Source organism: Anser brachyrhynchus (assembly GCF_964034855.1).
Source record: "Anser brachyrhynchus genome assembly, chromosome: 2".
NCBI classification, from domain to species: domain Eukaryota; kingdom Metazoa; phylum Chordata; class Aves; order Anseriformes; family Anatidae; genus Anser; species Anser brachyrhynchus.
In genome coordinates, this window is record NC_137695.1 from 107,534,704 (window position 1) to 107,543,439 (window position 8,736).

Genomic DNA, 8,736 nt, shown 5'->3' on the forward strand with positions numbered 1-8,736 from the left:
AACCTTTAACAAAAGGGCAACTTATCTTGGACAACACCACAGAACCTACTAGCCATAAATTAAAGCTTGAACTAAGAAGGTTTAGGCTCCCCTGCCTTCATAGACATTATTTTTGTAATACTGATGGAAGATGAGAATGCTTTGCTTCCTTCATTTTGCAGATGGCGACTTAAGTTCAGAGAAAAATTAAAAGTCAGGAGTTTTACTAATCTGTCGTACCAATAATACATCAAGGACTTGATTTTTCGGAGTATTTCATGTTACTTGGCACTTTGCACTTGGTTAGACCATAGCTACTGTAGTGACTAGTTTCAGCTTCTGTCAGCAGCTCCTCTACCCCACCACTGCTAGAAGAAAAAGGTAAAACAGTCTCAAAGCAAACAGCCACAAGTGAGGAAAACACACATCAAATACTCCTCAAAAGCCTGTATCTTAAAGTATTTCCACAACAGATGAAAAAACATTAGTTTTCAGAAGCAATACTCAAATTTCTTCAACATGGGATCCTCCCCTAGCAACCTCTTCCGAAAGAGGAGAACTTACTCCAGCCTCTGCAACAGGACTCCTCTTGGAGCAGTATCCTTGACCCCACAACTGTCATTTACCCCAGGGAACTCATGATCCTCCTCATTATTCAGCGTGGAGTCTCCACCAAAGAAGAGTCAGATCTTGATCCCATTCTTCCACCAGCAGAAGGGCAATCAATGCTACCCCAGTATATGGCAGACAGAGTTTCTGACACAGCATAACGTGAAGTGACACTGAAGTACACAAAAAGAGGATATGCAAATATGGACGAGAAGCACTCGTTTCACTTTTGTGAAACACTCCCATTTCCTTCCTTTACTCTCTTCAAAAATTCTAAGCCTCAAAAAGGTTCCGAGATCCTCCCGCTACAAATGTCACCCTGCACATCGTTTTAGTTATGAAAAAACTAAAAGCTATTTGTTGATATCAGATGTCCAAACTCACATGGAATTAATTACTGTTTAGACCTTGCCAAAGCACTGAAAATCAGAAAAACTAACATTTTGACAAAACGTCCTTGTAGGTGCTATGCCAAACAATCTAGTCTCGCTCAGCATACAAGAGCCAAAAATTATAAACAGACCGCGACAGAGGAAAAGAGATCTATAAATGACCTTTTTTTTTTTTTTTTTTTTGCATAGATCAGTGAATATGGAAGAAAAAGAAAATTAATGTGTTAAGCTCTGGTTGATTCACCTCTGCTTTAAAATCTCACAATAGAATACAAAATACTGAAGCTCAAGTATCCCAAAAGGTGTCCTTTTTAAAGAACTGGACACTCAACAACTCTTCTTCACTATCTACTGAAAGAAACATACAGCATCAAGGAAATGTCTGTACAATAGGCACTCTGATTTATACCTATAGTTCTACAGATATTTACATTCAGAAGGCAAGTCCTACCAAGTCAACATTAGGTTACAGCACTATCCATTACTTCAGAGAACACTTTGAAGGGATATGTGTTGCTTAATAGTGAAGCACATGGACTGGAGATATACACACACACACACACACATATATATATACACACACACACTACAAATCAACCTGCAAAAGTGTAATCTTAAGAAATACGATTTTCAGAACAGGAGTGGAAAAAGACTAGTTTCAAAACGGTATACCAGATTGTTCAAGAATGGCAGAATCAATATCAACAAGCCAGTACTATCTTGCTACTTAAAATAAATAAATAGGTTCTATCACCACTGTCTCTTTATTCTCTCAATTTACTTTTAATATCCAAGAAAAATGCTGTATTCAAAGCATTTAAATTAATATTTTCTGACAAAATTGATTTTAAATGAGGCAGGTTAAAATGCTAAGGCTGAAACTGTGGAACCTGCGTAACATAGATCAGGTGGCATTTACATCACAGAATAGCATGGAGTGATTCAGAAGCAGAATATCCTGCCCGATCCTGAAGGATCTCTGTTGAAGCTTCCTTTTATGCATATTGGTAGGCACACATCCTCCCCCTAACTGGGAGGGACAAGATGTAAGAAGCAGCACTTAAAAAGAACAGGGCTAGCTCCTGGCATTAATGACAGGACGGAAACAAACCCAGAAAAGCATCCCCTCTCCCTAGAACAGCAGTAAGCCTGCCCTCCAGAAGCCACCGCTCCCGACCCCCCTTTTGGCTGGGCTGGAGCAGCTCCCACAGAGCAGGGACAAGGGACACCATTCCTGCTGCACCACAGACACCATCGCCACGGCATTCCCCGCGTTCCTCCGCACGGGCCAGTGAGGAACTGCAGCCGGCTGCCAGAGCTCACGAGGAACCTGAAGGATGTTTGTCAGCATGGCCTTCTTCTCCAACGCGCTTCCCTGCTCCCAGACTAACCCTTTTCACGGAAGAAATGAGGATCACTGTTTCTACGCACGGCTGGCTGCTCTGCAAGGAAGCGCCGGCAAGAAACAAAGCAGGTAACAACGAGAGTACAAATACAACTGGTTGAAGAAATACTTGTTTTGCTTGAAAGGAATTCTACCGGACCAGAAATACCCTAAACTCCTTTTCAGACGTTATCAACAGTCAGATGATTATATCTGAAGAAATACTCTTATCAGTACGTATGCTCTAGTTACTTTTCCTATTTCTTCCTCTGCAGTAGAAAATAAGGTCGTTTCACTTTCAGTTTCCCACTCACAGGCTTAAACCCGAGTTGTAGGCACTGGAAGGGACTTTCTTCAGTTTAGTTCCAATACAAACAACATAGAATAAATAGATGTATCTGTCTTCCCTTAAAAAAAATACAAAGTAGAGACTGCATCTTTAATAAGTGAGATGAATTGCAAATAAATCTTATTTATGCAAGCAATCAGTCAATTTTTTTTTAAAAACGACTTCAACAATCTGTATAGCAGAACTGGGAACACACCACAGCTTTACAAGACTACCACACACAGGTAGTGCAAGAAGAACGCATCCTCTGACTCTTAAAAATTAAGTCAGTCAGGAAAAATACATTACCTACAATAGCTGAAAAAAAATAAATAATAATTCTACCCCACATTTGAAAGAAAAAATGCTTGACAGTTTTTGAATTTACCCAGCTTTCAGCAAGGAATCCCATCAGGCTAACAAGCCTTAGCAATATTTTTTTCATGTTATTAGGCTGAATTCCAGGTTCAGCTGGTCATGGCTCCGAGCAATCTGCTCCAGCCAGCCCGGCTCCGAGCAGGGGGATGGACTAGATGACCTCCAGAAGTGCCTTCCAACCGCAGCCAGGCTATGGCTCTGTTCCATGAATTAGAAATGCAGATGTTCTTTAACTCACAGGCAGCACGTCCACCGGCTCTTCTCTCCTCCTGCTGATACATTCAGCATACAAAAAGGTTTCAAGTCTTTCACATTCTCCAGCAACTTACGCCCGTGCAGTCAGGACAGCATTTATTCCAGGAAAGAACACAGGTGGCTAGAAAAACCTGCATAGCTTGTGAGTACTGATGTCAGAGTCAAGTTAAATCACATCATTAAGACAGCTGTGCAGAATACATGCTGGGAAGCATCCTATTCTTGCTGAGGCCCATACCTTGCTGTCAAAATAAACATCTGCATGGAAAAAAAAATTCATCTCTTTACTCAGAATTAGACATACATAAGCTTCCAGAGTGCCAGAGGGGACCTCTCTTTATTCTAGTTAATCTAGAATAAAGACATACATAAAATATACGTACTCTATAAAGGAGATTCTTGATCCTATAAAGAAGAAGCCTGTTCTGGGAAAGAAGAGCGAGCCATGCTTGCCCAAGTACTCTGTCAGGAGCTGAAGGCACTTATTGCAAAATCCATGATTAGTCCTCCCTTTTAATCTGCAAGTCTGCAAAACTTGCATGTTCACAGGTGCTTCCTCTTGAGTCTTTTTTAGGATGAGCTACGGGTTCAAAGGAAGCACCTGCACAGATATTTAACATAATGATACTCCCTTTAAGCCAAATGGAGAAGTGGAGTTGTAAACTTCAGTTCTATCTGCTGCTTATTCCTTAAAGATGCAACAAAATAAATCCTTCTTAGCTAAGAAACACTATTCCATTGGTACAGGGTCTACCAAGGAAGAACTTGAAAGCCTTTCTATCAGTACTTCACCAAGCTTAAGAAAAGCAAGCCTACCACCAGTTCGGTTTCTACAGGACCCTACATACCCTTTAGAAACCTAGTACAGATCTGCAAGCCAAGAGGTTTAAAATCCGCTCTATGCATTATCCCTAGAATCTCAGTAATTTCTATTTAAACCTTCATTAGCTTCTCTGACACCTGCCAAGCCAGGAACAGGAAGACCCATGACTAACCGGCATCAGTCCCAGAAGGAACAACACCTGAAAACACACAAAGGCCTTTCATGGGCTGAAAGCAGGTGAAGTGCCCAAGCCTATTTATAGGCCTTCAACTTCAGCAGGATTCAGCATGGGTAAATGGTTTGCTTGAGTGCTACTGTTGGTTATAGAGACCTAGAACAGCAGATGCAGAAAGGAAAGCAAGCATCTGACTAGACTTATAGCTCCCCAGATGGATAACAGGAATTTTTGTCCTGGCTGCTTTGTGAAGATGCGCCAAGTATCCAACGGCCTTCATTGCCATCTCATGGCCATCACCACGTACCACAAACGTAACAGAACGAAGTAACATACCAGTCCCTTTATGGAAGTGATTTTTCTTTGGGAGAAGAGAGAGCGGTGGAACAGATGGAGTAGAACAGGGAATAGCAAGAATTACATTTGCATACAAGTATAACTATTCAGAGCCGTAAAACTACAGTAAGTACTGCGATTAGCACTCAATGTTTTAATAAGTCAGCTTGTTCTTTACTACCCAGCTCCTTCAATTTCCAGATATTTTCAAGATAAAGCTCTTTCTTTCTAAATTTTTTAAAATATGGTTGTCAAGACCACATTAGAAAAAGAACGGATTAGCATTAGCTCTCTCACGAGAGAACAGCAAGGAACGAACTTTCCCCTTCCTTTACCTGCAAACTAGCAGTAAGAACCCTGATTACCACATTGCCAAACAGCGTAGAGCACCACAGAAAGTTGATTTCTCTCAGTTAGCACTCTTTGTTGCATACGATCTTGAAGCAAACAAAAACAAGAGAAAGATGTTTCTGCAAACTGGGTAGGGAAGCTATCTGATCAGAGCTTGAATAGTTTGAAAAGTCAGACACCTATTAACTGGGATACAAAGGGCTCTGAAAGAGAAGAGAAACTATAGGAAATGTCTTAATGCAAGTAAGCACTTTCCTGCTGCTGTCAGGTGATGGAACTTTCTAAGATTTCTCTCACACCGCCTCTCCTGGAACTGCAAAACATGACTTGGTTTCTGCTGCACTTAATACCTTCTGAAGCTCAGAGGGGGGTGAAAGAACTTTCTACCTCTTATTTTCCAGTCTCATGAACGCAAGACAGCACAAGAAGAAAGTGGTTCCAACATTCTCCATCTCCAGCAAGCTACTTGCAAGTGGAAAGCACATGATGGGGTCAGGGAAGAAAATATCTTAAGTACTCCTCTTTGCCTGCAATTTCACTTTTTGCCTCTAATATAAATCATATCTGTGTCTCAAATACTGGCAAGGTCATGAAACTGTGTGAAACCAGTCTCCTTGCAACCTTGTAGCTACCTAAAACAGGCTGAGTAGCACCCATGAAACTGTGGAGAGTTTCTTCATTTGCTGCTTGCAAAAGATAAAAGCACTTGCAGCAGATAAAAGGACTTCAGCTTTGCCAGATCCTGGGAGATAACCCAACATAAGCCAAGGCAAAGTCACACTGCCTCTCAAGGGCTCTTTAAGTGAAAGTGTAGGTTTTACAGAAGGTGGCAATAAAAGTCCTCAACTGTACAGATAAGCTACAAAGTCTGGCTCAGCAAGCTTACAGAGAAACTTTCCAAGACTTCTCTAGGTTCTGGAACAATAACGAACTGGTAAGGAAAAAAAGAGTACATTAGCAAGGCTCTGACTTCTGTTATTCTGTTAACAAAACTATTCAGCGTCATAACACAAAATGCAAGATAGAGTTTGTGCTACTATTTATTTCATACCATCTGTCACTGGAGCCTAATGATGCAGTTAAAAAATAAAGTCTGGAGACTAAATGACCAATCAACGTTTATGCTGCTCCATCTGCAATAGAACACGCAAAAGAAAAAAACGCCAAACACGAAGAGGTGGGCTGGGCATGAATAAGATCAAAAAAAAAAAAAGAAAAAGTCAAAACTAAGTTGTTCCGAATGTGCATGTTAGCATTGCGGTGGCGGGTTAATCATTACACATTTTGTGATCAATAGCTCGTTCCAATTTTACAGAGGATCAACTGCACCAGTCTTCCAGGCAATTTCACCAGACTAAGATTGTCCAAACACGGCGAGTCGGGTCAACAAACAGAATTTATTTTTATGTACCTGCATGCTCAATATGGAGGAAGAAGTTCTAGCTTGGCCATTCCTAGGTGCCAGTGCTTCAGCTATACCCCAGACTCTCCCACCTAGTTAGAGCTGCAACAGTTCCTGGGTTTTGTAGCAATTTAAACCGACTCCAGTGTCACAAATAAGCTGCTGCTCGATCCCATAACAATAATCACTATTTGATTTGAGTTTATACTTTTGATCCTAACAGAAATGGTAACACAGTAGTACGCCTCCCAGCTAATGTCAAATAAACTTCGATGCTTCATACAAGCAATCACTCTGCCTGCTTGCTCAAAGACCTTTTCCTCAAAGAAGTTGCCTATTGTGCAAGCCTGCTAGACGAAGCCATAAATGAACTTAGTTCGTTGCGTTGAGCCTGCGCTCTTACACAAGATCTGTCATAACTTTTGCTGTCTGTAGTATTCAGAGCTCACCAGTAATTGTGAATAGTTCTCTCTGTGGGAGAAGAACACACAAGGAGACAGCAGCGGAAAGGCAGAAACCCTCACATCTTTCAGATTCAGCTGTCATCTTTGCGAAACAACCACAGGCCCTCTGACCTCCACTGTCCGCTCTCCAGCCGGGCCCCGTGATTATTTGAGAAAAGCCAGGAAATTGGAAAAGGGACTCGCACGCTGGACAGAACACACTGACACCACCACAAGAACGCTGCCACGGTCCTCTGGGTGCTGAGGAAAACATTTGCATCCCTTGACTTTTTGGCTTCCAAGACACATAACAGGGAAGTCAAAGTACGTGGGGAAAAAAAAGGAAAAGGACAGTGAATGGGTTTACCACTACCTTTCCAACGTAGTATTCTGCTGTAGCTCAAACCCTGCAATTTTATCTGAACAGACAGCTCCTCAAGGTTGCACAGAGACCTCCTGAATTCACACGGGGTGACATTCAGGTCCCCAGCCCATCAAGTCACAGGGCCAGCTGAGAATCTGAGCTTTTACCTAAAGAACGACGAAAAGCAAGCGACACCCGACATCTGCACAAGCCTGAAAGAAAATACCGGCAGGTGAAACACCCTGATGCCTCCCATCATTTTAAAGCTCTGTTACTCCGGGGACTCCTGCCCCCTGAACCAGGGCAGAGGATTACAGTGGGAGGGAGGAAAGCACAGGGTGCTTTACCTCGTCCCAGCCGCACAGCACCTGGCAGCTCCCCACGTCCCTACCTCGGCGACAGGCGTGAGCAGGCTGCCATCAAGGTGCATACCGAAAATCGCTCACACGCCTGCCGCTTCGGCACTCGAGAAGCGTCTCCCCCCCCAAATCACACGTGTTGATAACAGGGAATTATTTTAATGGAAGTTAATGATTTCTTAGATGCGGTGATCTCAGCCTTCCCTACCGCTCCAGGATTAAACAGTTTTTTCCTGGAACATCAGTACGTTTGGCCCGCTCCACATCTGCCTGATAGCTTTGTGTTCCGACAAGCACCACAACTCGCCCTTCACGTTTTATCCCGTGAACTGTCTGCGTGGTTGTTCAGAGGCGTAAAATACGGCTTCCCCGCCTCACCCCGCAACACACAAAGGTGCGGTGACAGCTTCCACATGCCAGCCGGCTGCTCGGGGGAAGGGATAAAATGGAACGAGGCGGAATGAAACGGGATGAGGCGAAGTAAAACGGGGTGAAATAAAACGGGATAACGCGGAACGAGGCGAAATAAAATGGGATAAAACGCAACGAGGTGAAGTAAGATGGGATACCACGTTACAAAACGGGACGAAACCCTCACGTTTCGCGTCAGCCCCCCGCCCTCCAGCCCGCAGCCCCCCGGTAACTCCCCCCCAGCCCGGTGCCCGTGCCCGCAGCCCCCCGGTGCCCGCCCCGCCGCCCTTCCTTTGTTGCCGAGCGCCACCTGCGCCGCCCGGCACCTGGCGGCCGCCCGGTGGGGTGCGGAGGGAAGGGAAGGGAAGGAAGGGAAGGGAAGGGACGGCGAGGCCAGGCCGGCGAGCAGCCGCCGAGCCCCCCGCCTCCCCCGGGAGCCGCCGCCGCCGTGCGGGCGGGCGGTGACAGCGGCGGCCATGGCTCCCCCCGCGGCCGGCTCCTTACCTCCCCGCCGCCTCCCCGCCGTCCACCAACCGCTCGGGGCGCGGCTCAGCCGCCTCGCAGCCGTGCGCCCCCCCCGTCCGTCTGTCCGTCCGTCCGTCCGTCTGTCCGTCCGTCCCTCGGTCCGTCGGTCGGCGGGCTTTGAACGCCGCCCCGCCGCCCTGCCTCTGCCTCCCCCCCCCGGCTGCCGTTGCCGCCCCGCCCCGCGCCGCTCCCCCCCCTCCCCTCCCCTCCCCTCCCCAGCCG

General features: G+C 45.2%; 1 protein-coding gene across 5 annotated transcripts in view; it reads right to left on the reverse strand.

The window, feature by feature from the left end:
• Positions 1-8,668, reverse strand: part of ANKRD12 (ankyrin repeat domain 12) — a 64,275-nt gene extending 55,607 nt beyond the window's left edge. Inside the window, exon 1 of one of the 5 annotated variants that reach the window (XM_080579870.1) lies at positions 8,494-8,668. The gene's annotated coding sequence lies outside the window, so the exon portion shown is untranslated. Of the gene's footprint in view, positions 1-543; positions 8,218-8,493 lie in introns of those variants that run through there. The other 4 variants (XM_080579876.1, XM_080579873.1, XM_080579871.1 and 1 more) reach the window with 4 other exon arrangements.
• Positions 8,669-8,736: the final 68 nt, after the last annotated feature.